Below are 21,074 nucleotides of genomic sequence, written 5' to 3' on the forward strand. Positions count from 1 at the left end.
CTCCATCCATCCAAGTTCCTAAATTCTCAGGGTGGTGTGAAAGTATCTCTAGAGGAGGAAGATCTGAAACATGAAAGAGAGGACACTGCAGAGCCACCACAGGTGCAAACAAGTGACACTGGTGTAGGAACAAGTGCAAGAGGTGAGAGAGCTCAGAAGAGAGAAGAATGGCCAAAAAGCAGAAAGCAATAAGGATCTAGTGTGTCAGTTGAGAGCATACCACAAACCATCATCGAAGAAATAGAATCAAGTTGTGGGACACAGAAGATCAACAGACAATCAGAATATCAAAGACAGCAAATGTACTTTGTTGCAGGCATTCTGCACTGAGTGGACTTGTTACACTGACACTGTGCTCAGTCCGACAGTTTATGATCCAAATGAATTGAGGACAGAACCACTTGAACCTTCATGGTATATGCCACAACATCATAGCTTACATTTAAATCTCTGAAACGAACTCATTAATAAGCTTGACTCATTTGACATTTGATTGATTTGATTCAACAATAACTGATTCTTCGAAAACATGTCTGAATTGAGTTATTGAAAAGCCTGTGATAAATGGTATAAGAATTTAACAATTGTTGCTTAACAAAGAAATAATAAAAAAATAAAACAAATTAAGAAGGATTCCCAAGGGGCAAGGCTGCAGTAGAAGAGTAGGGCTGCTATTTTTAGAAGAAAATAGAGTAGGGTTAGGGATACCGCACGAGGACTGCAATACATATGTAAGCTGAATGAAATAACTGCAGATTGACTACAATGAGTTTTGCTCATTTTGCACAAGTAGAAACAAACACAAAATATTCCAACTATATTTGCTGCTATATTCTGTTTAAAATCTGACTGTAGGCAAACATGTGTTTCCTTACCAAGGCTAGATGTAGGGTAGTGATTGCTGTGAGATTAACAATTATTGTGTTACTATTCATAATCCTTTTAGTTGGATGTGTATTACTCCTGTGAACGGTACCCTTAAGTCTCCCCCAGCACTTACATCACCTTCACATACAATAGATGAGAAAAAATTAAAGGCTTCATTTATGGATGCTTCAGAGGGGGATTTCACATTGGGCACTTTTTCTAGATTAGTTTAAGAATACTAATAATGCATGCTTACCTGCTTCAGCTACGGAGGATACAACCTACCATCATATTCCACTTCCCTATTCAGTTACCTGTAGCATATTGCTTAGTTTATTCTATGAACAGAATCATTTTGAATGTTCCATCTCCAAACATGACGTTATCCTTTGTGAAGTTCCCCTTCATGAAATAATTAATCCTCACCCATTGGCTAAGGAAATGGAAAGACCTTGGTTTCTCTTTAGATCCCTTACTACAATAGATACTGTTAAGTCATATGAACACAATTTGACATGTTTAATGAATCCATTACAAATGAAATTCATACAAGCTTAAGAAGAAAGGAGGGCTTGTGTGTTCCATAAGGAAACACAAAAGGAAGAAAAAATGTATGGGAAAAGGAGGAAGATGGGTACAAGTAGAAAATGGCTTTTAGTAGAATACAATTAGGCAAACAATAGAAAGGGAAACTATGTTTTTAGGAGATGAAAACATTTGAAAACTAGGCAAATGGAAGTAAACAGTTCTGAACACACATTAGATGTTCTAGGAGGGCATGTTGAAATTTTAACTGGAAAAGAATCAGTTATCCCTAGAGTATACTTTATATGCAGACAGGACACTTTTTCTAATTGCCTGCTGATTAGGAAGGAGTTTGTTATTGGCTTTAATTTTTTCAAAGATGTATCATGTTAATAGTATAGAAGCTTTGACGATGAATCCATCTCACAGACATTGATGTAGTGCTAATGATGGGACACAATTAGTAGGAGATGTTTTAGGTGCTATTATTCCTCCAGTAGGAGTAGCCCTAAATGATGAGAAAATCGGAATGCTTTCTACAGTAGTGGATAAATTAGCCATTATTACATCTGGTGCTTTGCTAACAGTAAATACAAAATTGGTAGTTATTCGACCAATGGCTTTGCAAGACCGATTAGTTTTGAACATATTGTTAGCAGAGAAAGGAGGAGTCTGTAAGATGTTGAACGTGCAACAATGCTGCCCATACATACCAGACAAGAGCAAGGCACTAGAAGAATGGAGATTCTCCAAGTTTGTGAAGAGAGCATCTTGATTTCATGAAAGCCATGGAGACTAGCATTATGTATAAGTCTTTTATTGTCATTCCATGCAACACTTCAAAGAAAACATTAACCATACTTAAAATTTCAGGAATTAGAATGTCACTGAAGTCTATATAAATCTCAACTCAGCAGCCATGTTCCTCTTCTAAGCTGCTCCTTTACAACAAACTTGTATGAACTCAAAAACAATAATCAAACACAGAAAATTCCAACGTCTTCTGCTTCACTAAAAATCTTCACTTCTATTGTGCATCTGAAAATCAACATAGGTAAAATGTAAACTGGTCCTAGGTTGAAGAAATCATGCTCAACGATCAATTCCAACAATTTCTTCCTACTTCTTTTTATATATCCACTCCCCCTTCAAAATAAATCTTATCTGGGAAGGAATGGAGGGATAATGGTAGCCTATGTGTCTTTAATGAAATCCAGTTCTCTCGACTGGAGGATAGCATTATGCATGCTCAAAGCTGTGAAACACAACAGATGAAACATGCTCCATATGTTTTAAGTAAAACCTTGCAAACACACCCACATTAGACCAATCTGCAGCTTTTAATCTATCTTCTAGTTGACCACCTGATGAGAAAACCTTACTCGCCATTGCACCCCTGATTGAATGTGCACTAAATTCTAACATGTTTACCCCTGCCTCAAGCATACAGTTCCTTACCCATTGTGCTATAGAAGCTGGACTCACTGGATTGTATAGTCTCACATATGAAATCAGCAATTGTGTTACCCTATCTTTTCGAAACTCCTGCATCCTAGTCTCATGCTCCTATAAACATTGTACCACAAATAACTTCGGATGTTCAACAAATCTTGGATAGAATATAGAAGAAGTCATAGGGCCTGATTCACAAAGATAAACTTAGACTTTTGATCTAAACTTAGACCAAAAGTCTAAGTTTATGACTTTGGTAATTCACAAAGGGTATTTACGATTAGTATCTTTACGTCCGCACTAAGGCCAGATTCTCCGCACTCGGGTAGCAAAACAAAAATCTCAAACTGTACAAACAAAATAGCATAAAGTACTTTGCTGATAACATGAAATAACTACATGTAGTCACTGGGCATTTACATATGTGGATACGTAGGGTGTATATTGTAGCGGCAAAAGTCCTGTAAAATTACAAAGCACTATGTGGGAAACTGGCCCCTTAGAGGTGCCCCCTGCAAAAACTAACTGCCCTGGCAAGGTTGCTGGCCAGTCACAACCAGCCTGCCACCACCAGACAGGATTCTGGAACCCTGGAATGAGAGCCTGTGCTCTCTGGTTCTGGAGAACAAAGTCCTTCCTGGGCTACACCTCCTCCCCCAGGAATGTACACTGCCCATGCTAAAAGCTTCAAATGGCTTACCACCCTTGAAGCTTGAACCTCAGTCCTGTTGCTTGAAGCAGATGGCCAACCCTGGTTCAACCTCCACTCTTGGTGGGAGCAACAGTTGGAAAATGCACAAAGGATAGGAGGAGTGGCCACCCCTTGCTTCCCTCACCCCTAAGGTGTTGCATGCGAGGTGACCACTCCATTTCATTTTCCTTGATCTATCTTGCATGGTGGGAAAATAGCCTATCAGGAATAGGGAACTGACCTGTGCCAACAGTAAGTGGTCACATAGTGTGTAGCCTCCCTAAGGTAAATGACCCATTGGTCACTACTAGGTACTCCCCTAAAGCCCACTACATGCAGTATATAGTGGGCATCTTAGACCTGCAGATCAGATTCTAAGGACATAAGAAGACCAGCAACAAAGAAGACCCAAGGCTCGAGAACTGCATTCCTGCTGCATAAAGAAAAAGGTGCCAAACCCTGTCTGCTGCACCCAGGACTTGACAATCGTCGTTGAGAGTTTGCTCAGACATCGAACGGACTCTAAAAATCCACAGAGGACTTCCACTCTTCTGAAAATTGCTGAAGATCTCCCTCCAGAGTGGAGGCCTCACTCTTTTGCAATAAAGACCCAAAGACCACTGAAGTCCAGTTCACTGACCGGCTGCTGAGCAAGGATCCGTATGCCGCAGCCAGACTAACTCGGAGGAGAAACCCTGCAAGTGTACTAAGTTTGGTGGCATTGAGCCCTCCGGTGGCCAAACTGTGCAATAGCCTAGGTATTGGTCTCTCAATGTCGGAGTTAGAAATGGGGTTTCTGGTTGGCTAGGGTATGCACCTAAGCCAGGCAGAACCCACCCACTCTAGTCAGGGCAATGGAGTTACACGTCCCAGATAACCCCTGCTCACCCCCTTGGTAGCTTGGCACGAGCAGTCAGGCCTCTCCCAGAGGCAATGTTTAAAGCGTTTGCACAACACACACAACACACATGACACACTAGCCCCACCAGAAAGGAAACATAACACCAAGTTATATGAAAATATACTGTATTGTACAGAATGCAATTATTAGACCAAACACAACATGTCAGGAATATCCTGCTACCAAGCAGTTGTCAGAACGTTACACATTAGTCACTTTGCAGAACCAGCAGTAGTCACACATAACACACAGGTTACTTATTCTTCTGCAACATAAGCAGTAGTTAGGAATCACATTACTACACAAAAGCACTTGTCATTAAAGTATCATCAATGCCTATACCAAGAGCATTATAAAACATATGGCAAGTAATAAGAATACATCAGCATAGAATGCCCATAAAAGGAAAATGAACAAACATAAGTGAAACACATCACTATACCAGAAAAACAGGTTAACATATAAATCCATAATGTCCATACCAGGAACATAAGAAATATGTTTGCCCTTTAAAAGTACCTATCTTTCCTGATGAGACACCTCCAGTGCCACAAATGCTCCAAAAAGGCCCCCCCTGGCGCTCCTCTAACCAAACGGTGGCATTGCGATCATTTGGGGGGAGAGAAGCAACCTGCACCCCCTCTGGTTTGTATAACGGGCCCCTCCTGGGGCCCACAATCTCTGGGGGGCCCGGGGTCTCAACTGGCCCTCCAGAGGGTGGGCCAAAGCCAGCACGACAATTGGGGCAACACAAGGAGACCTGCGGCCGGGGGCCTCGGTGGGGCAGGGGGAGCCTCCGATGAGGCTTCCTTCCCCCCTGCCCATCTTACAGCAGAAGACTCAAGAGGACCGTTGGGGGGCAGGGGCCTCCGTTGAGGCTTCCTTCCCTGCCTGACATCTTTCTCCTTAATCCACCTACCAAAGTAGATACCTGCATGTGCCAGGGGGTGCTCCACAGAGAATGCTTTCCCCAGGGGCACGGTAGGAGCACACTTACTCCTTCTCTAGTCTCACTCGTTCCCCAGCGGCACTTCAAGAAGCCCCTTTTCCACACGCTGGGTTTTCAACACACCTGGGTCATGGCGGTGATCTCGGGCAGCAGAGCGCTTCCCAGCGCAGACCCTGGGGGAAAGCCATAGTGCTCCCAAGGGCTTCCAATAATCAATTGGGGCCCTCAGCAGGCACTACACTGCACCATTCCAAAGCGCTCTCAAGGCTCTACAGGAGAAAAGGAGAAGCACTCCTCATGCGCTTCAGGCGGAGTTACAGGGGTCAGATCCCATGGCACCCTGCCCCTGCGGGAGAACAGTCCAGGACAGAGGAGTACAGGTGGCAGGGCCCACCAGCAGGCCAGAGCAAGGGGGATGCAGGCAGATGGCAGTCTCTCCTAGTGACCCAGCAGGTCACAGGACAACACAGTAGCAGCAGTCCATTTTAGTTCCTGGTGAGTCCCTCCAGCATTCCGTGTCCCGTTTCAGGTAAGTTCCAAAGTGTCTCCACATTGTGGGGGAAACTCCCCTGTACTTATACTCAGTTTTACAGTGTGTTTACAAAAAAAGGGAGAGGAGGTCCCAACCAGTTACAACTGGTTCTGGGAGTGCCCCTCTCTCCTCCAGAACAGGCTCCAAGCATCAGTTGGGGGTAAACGACCCTATTGTGTGAGACCAGGGCACAACCTTTACAAATGCAGGTGTGCCCTGCCTCTCAATTCTCTCAGCACAGGAAGAATATTCAGTATACAGATGCACCTCTGTGACACCTCCACCCTCCCCGTTTACAGGCTGTCTGAAAAGTATGCACAAAGCCCAACTGTCACTCTGTCCAGACGTGGAATGGAATCAAGCTGCAAAACACCAGAGTTATGAGCACAGAGAAATGCTCACGTTGTAGAAGTGCGCTTTAGGCAATAGTGAAAAAAAATCCACATACACCAGCATTTCTCACTACTATTACAACCATACCAAACATGTCTACGTTACCCCTCATAAATCAGACAATACCCCCTACACATAAGGCAGGGCATTTCCAATGTAATCCTATGAGAAGGCAGCACTCACAGCAGTGAGAAACCAAACAGGCTGTTTGTCACTACCAGGACAGGTCACGTAACCTAACACATGTCCTGCCTTCTACATAGGGCTAGCTAGGGCCTACCTTAGGGGTGACGTACATGTAGTAAAAGGGGAGTTCTGTGCCTGGCAAGTAAATTTAGAAGCCAGGTCCCTGTGGGAGAAAACTGTGCACACAAGCCCTGCCCTAGCAGGCCTGAGACAGGTTTGAAAGGCTACTTTAGTGGGTTGCGCAAGCAGGGCTGCAAGCCCACTAGTAGCATTTAATTTACAGGCCCTGCGTAAAGAGATACCACTGTACAGGGGACTTACTGGTAAATAAAATATGCCAAATAGGTATAAGCCAATCATCCCAACTTTAGAAGGGAGAGCACCTGCACTTTAGCACTGATCAGCAGTGAGAATGTGCTTAGAGTCCTAGAGTCAACAGCGAGAGGTCAGAAAAAATAGAAAGAAGGAGGCAAAAAGTCAGGGGATGAACCTGCCACAAGGGCCAGGTCCAACAGTTGGACACCAAGAAGAAGCCACACCGGACTCCAAAAGGACCAGGAGGAAGCCACAGTCAAGGGACTTCAGAAACCACAGAATCACCCACCAGAGTGGCCATGCTGACCTGCAAGCAACCCTCAAAGTGACTTCCCTCCTGCTTCCAAGGGCACCTTTGCGCACAGCTCTTGGCTCATATATCTGCTCTGCACATGGCCTCCCTGGGCCCTGCACCAGAGGATCAGATGTACTCTACCCTGTGCTCAATGGGCCCCACAACCCTTGCAACCTTTACACTCCAAGGGGACCCACCCGCCTCACCTTGAAGTCTACCTGTGCATTGCTTTTCCAAATGGTCTCCCGCAGTGGTCCTGCATCAGCTCCAAGCACTTCTCAGCAGCTCCTCCAGCTGGCCCACAGGACTTCTTGATGACCTTGACCTAAGAACAAAAGGTGACATTGGTAAAAGCATTGCTTGATTTTATACACATTTTTAAACTTGTCTCCTATTGATTTCTACGGTGCATAATTACACACAAAAAGACAATTTTTACTAACTTTGAAAAATCATAACTTAATAAGTACTTACGGATTCTGATGATCTTGGATTTAGAAACTTTATAAAAATCTGACATATTTTTGTAAATTGGTCTCAAGTTGTTCCTTTGAGTGTGTGTCTTGCTTTATTGATACTGTGAGAACAACAAATGCTTTGCAATTCTTTATGATTGGCCAAACTGCTCGACCAAGTGACCATAAAAATTAGAGCACTAGGTGGTCTAGTTTTGACCCCTGTGAACAAATCTGTGGTTTCCTGGACCCTCTGCACAGTTTGCCTGGTTTTGCACACTACGTAGAGAGACAGCCTCCTACACACTACAACACTACAAGATTGGTTAAATGCTACATCATATCACATAAACATCTTCTGGACAGTATCATATGTAACCCACAATCATGGGACATGTAATATCTTCCACAAACACTCAAATTGTGAAGGTAATACATCACTTTAAATCTATGAACAAACTTCAGAATCCTAAGTTCCTCACAAACACACCCCACACACACCTGTGTCAGTGCATACCATCCCCCCACGCAGCTCAAGATGAAAGTTGTTAGCCAATCACAGTCTGGCTTCAGACATAAAAGTTGAGCTGCTACACACAAACCCTTTGGGCAGACCACAGGGTTTGTGTGTTGCAGCTCAGCTTTTAACATTACCCTCAATTTGTTTGTCGTTTTTTTCCAGGTCATGCGACAGAGTGATGTAAGGAGGAGAGCAGAGAGGATCTTCAGGCAAAGGATTAACCACTTTAGAATGTCCAGCCAGGATGTCAGGGCAACTTTCAGGTTTCCCTCTTATGTTATCTTCGATATGGTTTCTCAGTGGGAGCAGGATCTTGATTCTGTGACCAGCTGCTCTCACGCCATCCCTGCCTATGTCAAGATCCTAGTAGCTCTCTATTTCTTTGCTACTAGCTCATTCCAGAGGGCGTCCAGTGACATTGTGGCCATATAGCTGCCAAGCCAGTCCCGATGCTTGCGTCAGGTACTGATCTGCATTAATAGGAGAGTGAATCAGTGCATATGTAAACCCCACACACCTGCAGGAAGGAATAGGGTTGCCAGGGATTTTTACATCTTCTCCTGCTTTCCAAGTGTGGTTGTTGCAATCGATTGCACTCATGTGGCACTTCAGCCACCTTGCCACAATGCAACCATCTTCTGCAACAGACACAGCTGGCACTTTATTAGCCCCTTCGCTGCCAGGCCTTTTCCCCTCGTGCCTGGCCTTTTTTTGGCTATTTGAGGCGGTTTGCGCTTAGGCTTTTTGTCCACATAAGCTACCCACGCCAAAATGGCATCCTTTTTTTTCCAACATCCTAGGGATTCTAGAGGTACCCAGACTTTGTGGGTTCCCCTGAAGGACACCAAGAAATTAACCAAAATACAGTGAAAATTTTGTTATTTTCAAAAACATGGGAAAAAAGGGCTGCAGAAGAAAGCTTGAGTTTTTTTCTGCTGAAAATGGCCTCAACAAAGGGTTTGTGGTGCTAAAATCACCAGCTTCCCAGCTTTCAGGAACAAGCAGACTTGAATCAGAAAACTCATATTTTCAAAACTATTTTGGCATTTTACTGGGACATACCACCTTTTTTACTGTTTTTTGTGCTTTCAACCTCCTTCCAGTTAGTGACCGAAATGGGTATGAAACCAATGCTGGATCCCAGAAAGCTAAACATTTCTGAAAAGTAGACAACATTTGTTTAGATCCTACAATGGTTTCCTACAGAAAATAACAGCCGAAGTAAAAAAAAACATTGAAATTGAGGTGTCAAAAATGCTATTTTTCTCAATGTTTTAATCTGTAATTTTTTCCTGCAATGTCAGATTATTTAAAGTAATATACCATTACGTCTGCTGGACTCTTCTGGTTGCAGGGATCTATAGGGCTTGTAGGTTCATCAAGAACCGTAGGCACCTAGAGCCAATAAATGAGCTGCACTTTGCAATGGGTTTTCATTGTTTACTGGGTATACAGAGATATTAATTTGCTGAAATATAAAGAGTAAAAAATAGGTATGAAGAAAACCTTTGTATTTCCAAAATGGGCACAAGATAAGGTGTTGAGAACCAGTGGTTATTTGCACATCTCTGAATTCCGGGGTGCCCATACTAGCATGTGAATTACAGGGCATTTCTCAAATAGACGTCTTTTTTACACACTGTCTTACATTTGGAAGGAAAAAATGTAGAGAAAGATAAGGGGCAATAACACTTGTTTTACTATTCTGTGTTGCCCCAAGTCTACTGATAAAAATGGTACCTCACTTGCATGGGTAGGCCTTATGCTAGCGACAGGAAAGACAATTTGCCCCCCATGGGAGCGACCCTTGCCTTAAGAGTCGCTCCCCACACATAACAAAATAAAATAAACAAAAAAAATCCCTGATGTCTAGGGTTTTCTGCTCCCCCCTCCTGGGGCCCCTCCTGGGGCAGATCAGCCTAATTACAATAGGCCGATCTGCCAAGGGGGACAGAAATGGTCTTCAACAAATTTGTCCCCCCAGGGGAGCGACCCTTGCCCAAGGGGCCTCTCCCCTTATGTATAAACATAAATAAAAAACAAAACTTCCTGTTGTCTAGTGGTTTTTGTCCCCCTTGGGGGCAGATTGGCCTAATCCAAATAGGCCAATCTGTCCCCAAGAGGGGCAGAAATGATCTAAAAGTATATTTGCCCCCAAGGGAGTGACCTCTGCCTAAGGCAGTGGTTCCCAAACTTTTTTGATCCCCGGCTCCTTTGACCTATTGGCCGTGTTGGCCACGGCTCCCCGTTATGTTACTTTTTTTGGCGGGTGGGGGAATGTAATCCCAGCCTGTACCTGTACCTACACTATTTACCGTTTGTCTTCTTTATTCTCTCCTTCACGTTGCTGAAAACCATTTATTGGAAACAATTTTTGTTACAGGGATATTATTAATGGTACTTTGGCGCCCTCCGCTGGTCAGAATAATTAATGCAGGGTGTTTTTTTCCAATACCACGAGGAAAAGCTACCGATTCAAAGCACCTCCGAGTGGTTTCCAGACTGTGTGCGGCGCCCCTGGCTAGTTTTGACGGCGCACCAGGGAGCCACGGCGCACAGTTTGGGAACCACTGGCCTAAGGGGTCGCTCCCCACATACATAAAACAAAAAAATCAACAACAACAAAAATATCCCTGGTGTATAGCTATTTCTGCTTCTGGGGCAGATCGGCCTAATTATAATAGGCTGATCAGCCTCTATGGGGGCAAAAATGGCCTAAAAATAAATTGCCCCCCTGGAGAGTGGCCCTTGCCCAAGAGGCCGCTCCCCTTATGACATAAACAAACAAACAAAAAAATGTCCTGTGTCTAGTGGCATTTCTATTGCCCGATCGCATTGTTCCGGTTCGGTTCGGCTGTGCGGCGATTTTCTCATCGCGGTGTAGGCTGAGGGTTGTTTCCAGCAGGCTGTGTGTCAAATTTTCAGCACACAAGGTTTCTTTGTAGAAAGTGAAGTGTTCTTGGCCCTGAGACTTCAGCAACAGGAGGCAAGCTCAATCCAAGCCCCTAGAGAGCACTTCTCAGCAGAGCCAGAGACCAGCCAGGCAGCAGGGCAACAGCAAGGCAGCAGTCCTTTACAACAAAGCAGTCCAGGTGAGTCCTTTGGGCAGCCAGGCAGCTTCTCTTGGCAGGTTGCAGGTTCTGGGTCAGAGTTTCTTTTCCATGAGGTATCTTCTCAAGAAGTGTCTGAGTTGGTAGGGTCAGAGACCCAGTTTAAATACCCAAATGTGCCTTTGAAATGGGGGCGATTTCGAAGAGTGGCTTAGAAGTGACAAGGTCCCCTTCCCCTTTCAGTTCCATCCTGTCTTCCAGGGTCCCAGTAGAGGGTTTGGCAGTCCATTGTGTGAGGGCAAGCCACTGTCCTTTGACATTTAAGTGTCAGGCCCTCCACCCTCCCAGCCCAGGAAGACCCATTCAGTATGCAGAAGTCTGCAGGTGTAACTGAACATCCTGTGTTTGGGGTTGTCTGAGTGAAATGCACAATGGAGCTGTCAACTAATCCAGCTGGATTTGGATTGTAAGGCACAGAAGGATGTAAGTGCAAAAGTGCATTTCTAAAATAGTACTATTAAATCCAACTTCACCAGTCAGCGGCATTACCATTTCGGCCATGCTAAATATGACCCTCTTGCTCCTTTCAGATCAGGATCTACCACTCAAACAGTATATGAGGTTGGCCCTACTGTTAGCCTATAAAAGGAGCAGGCCTCACAGCAGTGAAAAACTAATTTAGGGGATTTACACTACCAGGACATATAAACCACACAGGTATATGTCCTGCCTTTTATCTACATAGCACCCTGCCTTATGTGTTACCTAGGGCTTACCTTATGGGTGGTTTATTTGTAGAAAAATGGGAGTTTAAGTCTTGGCAAGTACGTTTAAATGCCAAGTCAAATTGACAGTGAAACTGCTCACACAGGCCTTGCAATGGCTGGCCTGAGACATGGTTAAGGGGCTACTTATGTGGGTGGCACAATTAGTGCTGCAGGCCCACATGTAGTGCACTTTACTAGGGACTTCTAAGTAAATTAAAATAAGCCAATTGGGTACGAGCCAATGTCACCATGTTTTAAGGGAGAGAGCATATGCACTTTAGCACTGGTAAGCAGTGGTAAAGTGCACAGAGTCCTAAAACCAGCACAAACAGTGTCAAAATGTTGAGGGGGGTGGGCAAAAAGTTGAGGGTGACCACGCAAGGTTGTCAGGTCTAACAGGTAATATTAGAAGCTAGCTGCATTTTCAAGAAAAATGCACTTATGAAAACAGAACTAGGGGCCAGATGTATGAAAATTAAGAAATTGCTATTTCTGAGTCGCAAAATGCTATATAACAAATTTGCGAGTCGGAGATAGCGATTTCTTAAAAATCGCTAATGCAATTTGCGAGGTCCAAATACCAAATTGCAAAAATCTTTGCGATTCGGTATTTGAAAATCACAAATTGCGAAAACGGTCACCTGGCACAGCCTGATGACATCACAAGCAGGAAGTGAGTCAGCCCATGCTGTTTCCAGGTACCACACCCACAGGAGCAGTCAGAGAGTCACAGACCAGTCCCAGGGAGCAGGTTTGTGAGCAAGCCAGGATCTGACATCAACATGGCCAATGCTGGTATTTCGAAGGAGAAGGGAGAGAGGAAGAGGTAGCTGAAATTTAGTGAGCAAGAATTGGAGGTGCTCACTGAGAAGGTTGTCAGGAGCCATGACCGGCTATTTGGGAAGAGCTCACTCCAGGTACCAGAGAGTGAGAAGCGAAAACTTTGGGCTGACATCCAGACCAAAATCTGTGCAGTGGGGGTTTTGCAGCGCTCAGCGGAAGAGATACACAAGAGGTGGTACGACCTACATTCCCGTGCCAAGGAGAGGGTTGCCAGCAGGCTAAAGGAGGAGAGGAGCACAGGAGGCGGACAATCCACCCAGACACCCTCCACCCCCGTGGAAGACCTGGTGGAGTCCACACTGCTGTCAGAAGCTGTCAGTTGGGTCACTGACATTGACACTTCCGGCACACCCAGCACCAGTAAACGTAAGTCCCAAAATTATATGTAACCCCATATGTGGATGTACAAATGCCCCTTAGGAAATAGCAAGTAGTGCAAATCATTGTGATAAGTAGTCCATTCCACATCTTACATGCAGCACAACAATGCCCTATGGGAGTGGTAGTCCACAACCCAGAGCTGTAAATAGCACATAGAATGCAATTAAGTAGAGCGACACCCAGAAGAACAAAACACCCAGTTCATAGTGATATGATGTAAGTGTACATTTATTACCATTGTGCCACATTTGGTGATACATACATAAATGACATGCTGCACATTGTCGTTGCAGATGGCTCAGGCCCAGCAGCAGCAGAATGTGCCAATGTGGGGGATGCATAAACACAGCCTCTGTCTGACTCCAACACCAGAGAGTCATTGCGTATAGCACCAATCAGACGCAGGGCAAGGGTGTTACCTCTCCACGATTTGAACCTGGACTCTGATGAAATGCCGGATGAAGGCCACACACCACCCCCAGAAGCTAGATCCACAGGAAGGCAGCAGTCCCTGCCCCAGTGTCACTTAACTACCCGCAGGAGGCCGCACAGGTGGAGGCAGCACACAGCAGTCGGGATGTTGCCCAGGGATTGGTGCAAATTACCAACGTTCTGGATGCTATTCTGACAGCACCCAGTGCTACACCCTGCGAACTGGGAGTTGGGGATACTGAGGAGTCATCTAGCCTCAGCAGTCTTGCAGTGCCCGTCAGTGCCCGTGATGGATCCTAGGCATCGCAGTGCCAGGCACAGTACTGCCTGTGAGTGGAATGCATGGTCGTAAGAAGTGACATTAAGGGCCACAGGGGACTACCTTCACATGTAGCAATACAGTGAACTATGATGACAATAGTGCGACACTGTTAATGGCTCTTGTCAGACTCGTGTATTGCTTTGTCCTAGTGACACGTATGTTACCTGAAGTCAAGGTAATAAAGGTGCTAACTACCAGAATACATGTCAGTGAGAGTGTTGTCATAACTACATCTGAAATGGTTGTGCGTGATATCAGCACGCCTTTGCCTGCCCTCTGCTGCACTGGTCCTGTCTGCTGGCTGTAGGGGTGGTATGGGATCATCATGCTCATCTGAGTCTGGCTCCGATATTTCCACAGGTATGCCCCTGGTAGCAGCTATATTGTGCAAAATCGCACATGTGGCCACTATTCTACAGGTCATGTCCAGGCTGTACTGTAGTGCCCCTCCACTTTTGTGGATGCATCGGAAGCGACTCTTCAGCAGGCCAAAGGTGCGCTCCACAACATTGTGGGTTGCCTTGTGTGCTGAATTGTATCTCCGCTCTGCTGGTGTTGCAGGATTTAGGTAGGGCATCATCATGTAGGTGCGCACTGCATAGGCACTGTCTCCTGGAAGGAACAGAGGGTATAATGAGTAGCTGTGCCATTTGACGTCACACTGCCATCAATGCACCGTTGTAAAGAGGGAAATTACCTAGTAGATATCCTTCACCAAATTCCCCAGCTAGCAGTCTTGTGTGAATCCCGCTGTGGCGAAAGATGTACGAATCATGTGTGCTCCCTGGGTACCTGGCCACGAGATCAGTTATGATGTAGGAGGCATTGCATGTCACCTGTATGTTCATTGAATGTTGGTATTTACGGTTGCAGTACACATACTCTGTGGCCGGTGGTTGACAAATTGCAAAATGTGTCCCATCTATGGCACCTAGGACGTGGGGGAACTGTGCTATCTGGTAGAAATCTGTTTTTTTCTGCTGTATTTCCTGTGGGGTGTGGGGAAATCTGATGTACTGGTGTATCCTGCTCAGCATGGCATTTAGAAATGCATTGAAAAATCTAGAGAGGGCACTCTGTGATACCCCTCCAGCTGCTGCTATGACCCCTTGATAGCTCCCTGAGGCAAGTAGGTGCAGGGAGCATAATACCTGCACATGGGTGGGTATGCTATTGGTCCTATGTGTTGTGCGCTGCAGTATGGGTTGTAGCTCAGCTATCAGGTCAAGTATCATGGCTGAGCTCAACCTGTACCTCTGAAATATTTCCTCCTCAGCCTGGTCAAAAAGGGTAATGCGCACTCTGAAAATGCGCTCCTGTCTCCTCCTCCCTCTCCTCCCTCTCCTCAAACCTGCCAAGATCCTCATTCTCGTCGCCATGACGTAGAGTGCAACCTTTGTAAAGAGGCCCATAATGCCTCAGCCTCTTTTCCACAATGGCTGAACTCCATGTCATGAAAGATGGTTTCAATCCGTGGTAATTTGCATGTGCAGAAGACCATTCTGCAAAAATGTGCAATTTGCGAATTTTTGATGCATCGAATTGCGACATGGTTTTGCGTGTCTCAATTTGCGTATCGCAATTTGCAACGAGAAATACCGAATCTGTATTTGCGAGTCGCTATTCGGACTCGCAATATGCGATATGCAAATAGCGATTCGGTATTTCATGTCGCAAAATGTGATACGCACATTGCGACACGCATAACCATGTTGCTTCACAAAAAAAATCGCAATTTTTGTGATTCCTTGTTTTTTGGTCTGCGAATGCCTTTCATACGTCGCAAATCACGTTTTTGCATTCGCAAACGGCCGTTTTCTGCGAATCGCACCATTTGAGTATGCAAAAATGTTTGATACATCTGGCCCTAAGCTCCTAAGGACCTCACAAGTGTTGCATCCAAAGGGGAAGAAAGAGCTTGTGCTTTGGGGCTTTGGGACTCTCATGCATGCTGTTTTGTTTCAATGTGTTCATACGTTGAATGAAGTATGTAGTGTCAGTAAAGTAAGGCCTGACTTTGTGATACTTGTCTCAATCAAAATAATACAAAGAATTAAAAGAGGACATTCACACATCTTTAAGGCAGTAGCACATATGTTATTTCTATTTTCCTAGTCAAAGTCCTAACTATGCACATGTACCTAACAGTATATAGCATAGACAGAGCTGTATTTAAATGCTAAATAAGGCTTTTGGCATGTACAATACATATACCAATGTTCTCTAGGGATATTCAACTAATTTGACTCACTCCTTTGACAAGGTCATATTCAAGACCTTTTTTGTTTCTGCACACCCCTTTTTGTAGTGCTTCTGTATGCTACACAACAGATGACATTTGCCAGTAAGTGTATGACTGTTGACACTGCCCATTCCCAGCTACTCGTAAATTCACTTTTAGGTTTGGCTAAATCTATCCAGACTGTGTCCTGGCCCCACTTGTGAACTTTAACATAGGAAATTAACTGCTTCAGCATCCAGAAACTCACATCACACCAATGCTGAAGGTGAGGGTTAGTAAGTTGAAGGGGATACAGAGAAACCTTGAGACAGATGGTATTGTGTGTATAATATCAGGACTTTACAGGGAATAGTCACATAAATTTGCCCTGCGAAAACATTACATTGCCCAGTGAGGACAAAGGATTACATAGTCAGCACTTGCTTGATGTTGTGATGAGCATTTTGTTTATTTGCACACCTACTACATAATTGTTTATCTTCTATTTCAGTGGACCGGCTAGCCAACGGACATCATCCCAGGACTAGGAGCAGAGAAGTGGAACCTCACCTTGAATGCAGGAATGACCTCTTGATACCACCAGTAAGGAGGAGGAGAAGGGAGATGAAGACCAAGGCGGGGGAAGTGCACCCACCCGGACCAAAGCTACACCAGCAACATCATCAGCTCAGGTGGAGGCTGGGAACATTGAAGGGAGGGACGTTGAGGGGGACACCACCAGCAAGGGGGGAAATATGGATCTCCCTGTGACCAAGAAGACCAGGATTTTGGTGTGGTGACCCAAGGGCAGGCCCCATTGCCATCTGAGTCTGCCCCAACCCCTCCCTAAATCCTGAAACCCCCATTCCATCAGGGCCACCAGCTGCACCTGCTGTCACTACTCCCCCTTCCTAAGCCCACCCAGATGTGGTGAGGGAGACATCTGCCCCTGACACCCCACATCTCTCTTATTCAACCCAGACCCCGCCATGTATTGTGATTCCTCGGGGTGCCTCACAGGAACTGGTGCTGGTACCTGGGGTTGAGGGGGAATGTGTCCTCTTGGATATTACAGGAGATCCATGATGAACTCTGTATGTTGCAAGAGGAACAATCCTGAGACAAGGTGTGAGGAAATGCCTCCTTGGCATGGTTACCCCCTGACTTTTTGCCTTTGCTGATGCCAAGTTATGATTTGAAAGTGTGCTGAGGCCTGCTAACCAGGCCCCAGCGCCAGTGTTCTTTCCCTAAACTGTACCTTTGTCTCCACAATTGGCACAACCCTGGCACCCAGGTAAGTCTGCAACATGTTTTATGCCACCCTAGGGACCCCTCACTCAGCACAGACACACTGCTTGCCAGCTTGTGTGTGCTGGTGGTGAGAAAATGACTAAGTCGACATGGCACTCCCCTCAGGGTGCCATGCCAACCTCACACTGCCTGTGGCATAGGTAAGTCACCCCTCTAGCAGGCCTTACAGCCCTAAGGCAGGGTGCACTATACCACAGGTGAGGGCATAGGTGCATGAGCACTATGCCCCTACAGTGTCTAAGCAAAACCTTAGACATTGTAAGTGCAGGGTAGCCATAAGAGTATATGGTCTGGGAGTCTGTCAAACACGAACTCCACAGCACCATAATGGCTGCCCTGAAAACTGTGAAGTTTGGTATCAAACTTCTCAGCACAATAAATGCACACTGATGCCAGTGTGCACTTGATTGTAAAAATACACCCAGAGGGAATCTTAGATGCCCCCTGAAAACATACCCGACTTCCAGAGTGGGCTGACTAGTTTTGCCAGCCTGCCACACACCAAACTTGTTGCTGGCCACTTGGGGAGAGTGCCTTTGTCACTCTGTGGCCAGGAACAAAGCCTGTACTGGGTGGCGATGCTTCTCACCTCCCCCTGCAGGAACTGTAACACCTGGCGGTGAGCTTCAAAGGCTCACCCCCTTTGTTACAGCGCCACAGGGCATCCCAGCTAGTGGAGATGCCCGCCCCTCCGGCCATTGCCCCCACTTTTGGTGGCAAGGCTGGAGGAGATAATGAGAAATACAAGGAGGAGTCCTTACCCAGTCAGGACAGCCCCTAAGGTGTCCTGAGCTGAGGTGACTCTGACTTTTGAAATCCTCCATCTTACAGATGGAGGATTCCCCCTATAGGATTAGGGATATGACCCCCTCCCCACCGGGAGGAGGCACTAAGAGGGTGTAGCCACCCTCAGGGCTAGTAGCCATTGGCTACTAACCTCCCAGACCTAAACACACCCATAAATTGAGTATTTAGGGGCCCCCAGAACCTAGGAAGATAGATTCCTGCAACCTGAAGATGAAGAAGGACTGCTGACCTGAAGCACTGCAGAGAAGACGGAGACACCACTTCGAGAAAAACTGCAACAGTGACGCATCCCACAGGGTCCAGCGACCTTTGAAGCCTCAGAGGACTATCCTGCATCTAAAAGGACCAAGAAGCTCCTGAGAACAGCGGCCCTGTTCAACAAACCTGCAACTTTGCAACAAAGAAGCAACTTTTAAAGACCACACGTTTCCCGCCGGAAGCGTGAGACTTTCCACTCTGCACCCGACGCCCCCGGCTCAACCTGTGGAAAACTAACTCTACAGGGAGGACTCCCTGGCGACTGCGAGCCTGTGAGTAGCCACAGTTGACCCCCCTGATCCCCTACAGCGACTCCTGCAGAGGAAATCCAGAGGCTCCCCTTGACCGCGACTGCCTGCTTCAAGGAACCCGACGCCTGGAAACCACACTGCACCCGCAGCCCCCAGGACCTGAAGGAACCGAACTCCAGTGCAGGAGCGACCCCCAGGCGACCCTCTGACTAGCCCAGGTGGTGGCTACCCAGAGGAGCACCCCCCTGTGCCTGCCTGCATCGTTGAAGTGACCCCCGGGTCTCCCCATTGAATCCTATCGAAAACCCGACGCCTGTTTGCACTCTGCACCCGGTCGCCCCAGTGCCACTGAGGGTGTACTTTCTATGCCTGCTTGTGTCCCGCCCAGTGCCCTACAAAACCCCCTGGGTCTGCCCTCCGAAGTCCCGGGTACTTACCTGCTGGCAGACTGGAACCGGGGCACCCTTTTTCCATTGAAGTCTATGCATTTTGGGCACCACTTTGACCTCTGCACCTGACCGGCCCTGAGCTGCTGGTGTGGTAACTTTGGGGTTGCCTTGAACCCCCAATGGTGGGCTAACTTGGACCCAACTTTGAACTCTGTAAATGTTTTACTTACCAGTGAACTTAACATTTACTTACCTCCCTCAGGAACTGTTGATGTTTGCACTGTGTCCACTTTTAAAATAGCTTATTGCCGTTTTTGCCAAAACTGTACTTGCTATTATGATAATTCAAAGTTCCTAAGATACCTGAGTGAAATACCTTTCATTTAAAGTATTGATTGTAAATCTTGAACCCGTGGTTCTTAAAATAAACTAAGAAAATATATTTTTCTATATAAAAACCTATTGGCCTGGAATTGTCTTTGAGTGTGTGTTCCTCATTTATTGCCTGTGTGTGTACAACAAATGCTTAACACTACCCTCTGATAAGCCTACTGCTCGACCACACTACCACAAATTAGAGCATTAGAATAATCTCTTTTTGCCACTATCTTACCTCTAAGGGGAACCCTTCGACTCTGTGCACACTATTTCTTACTTTGAAATAGTATATACAGAGCCAACTTCCTACACAAGGCTCCTCTCAGTGTCTCTATCACGTCCTTGGAGGCAGCCCTTTTGTCTGCTTTGGCCTAGCACCCTCCTACCACTGTTGGCATGTCTCCTAGTTCATCTACCTTCTCTGGTCCTGCCCTCGCCAGCCAAGAATAGTCCACAGAGGCAGAGGATTTGGTCATCATTGCAAAAGATGAAAATGAGGATGGCCAGTCACCGGACATTGTTTGTACTGTGGTCTATTTTTTGTTTTCCCCTTTGTCCATAGACTGGTTCCCATGACACTTCCTGACATGTTATATTTACTTTGCCCAACCCCCTCCAGGTCCCCTTGCCAAATCTGTTTCATGATACTATTTGATTTTCTTTCTGCCTTTCCAACTGACTGGCTTAATGTTTTTTAAGGAAATTTCACAATAAAGTCTAACTATCTACATCTCTGTGTAGTATCTTTCATTATATTTTCTGTATTCCATATATTGAAGTCACAGTGTTATGTGTTAAGTTATGCTTTCCACATGAAATCTTTGTACAGAGACGGTTTTAACTTTATAAATGTTTGGCACACATTTTCCTAAATATATGTGGCCTACAACTAGATTTACCAATTGACCATCATCAAATATTACTCAACTCATTTGAATTGTGAAAGTTATTTTTTATTTACAAAGTGTAGCAAATATATATCTGACATCGATCATGGGGGATTCCTCTGTCAGACTGTGAGTAAGTACGTTTAACTTGTTGGTGCTGATGTGTGGGTATGGTGCCTGGGCAGATTGGGGGGGGTGCCTATGCAGGTTTTGGTACCAGGGGCTAGGTGTGACATGGTGCAGGTATATGTGTGGGCTCCCCTCCATGTGGTGACTGTGAAGGCTGACTTGGTATCAGTTTCAGAATGCCCTCCATCACCTTTATGGCCAAGGCATGGTGTCTTTCTCTGTCTTCTCTATGTATGGTCATGCTATCATTTATCTTCTTTCCTAAGATGTATCTATCCTGTCCAAGACCTGGGTCAGTAGGTTGCCCATCTGAGGGAAAGTGTGCATGTCTTATAGTGAATCTGAAATGTCAGACAGAGTATCCCTTATGGCATGAACATACTGCCTCACATCAGCCTGCTGTTGGACAAAATCCTCCTCCCACAGGCCACCATGACCATCTACCAGCCCCTTGTGAATGGGACGGCCTCGGATACAACCATCGGGTCCAGCAGCGGGGGGAGCAGTGGCAGGTAGGAGGCTGTGGGCCAGAGATTGGTGCCTATGGCTTATCTGCTCTTCACCAAG

This window comes from Pleurodeles waltl, chromosome 1_2 (assembly GCF_031143425.1).
Source record: "Pleurodeles waltl isolate 20211129_DDA chromosome 1_2, aPleWal1.hap1.20221129, whole genome shotgun sequence".
NCBI classification, from domain to species: Eukaryota; Metazoa; Chordata; class Amphibia; order Caudata; family Salamandridae; genus Pleurodeles; species Pleurodeles waltl.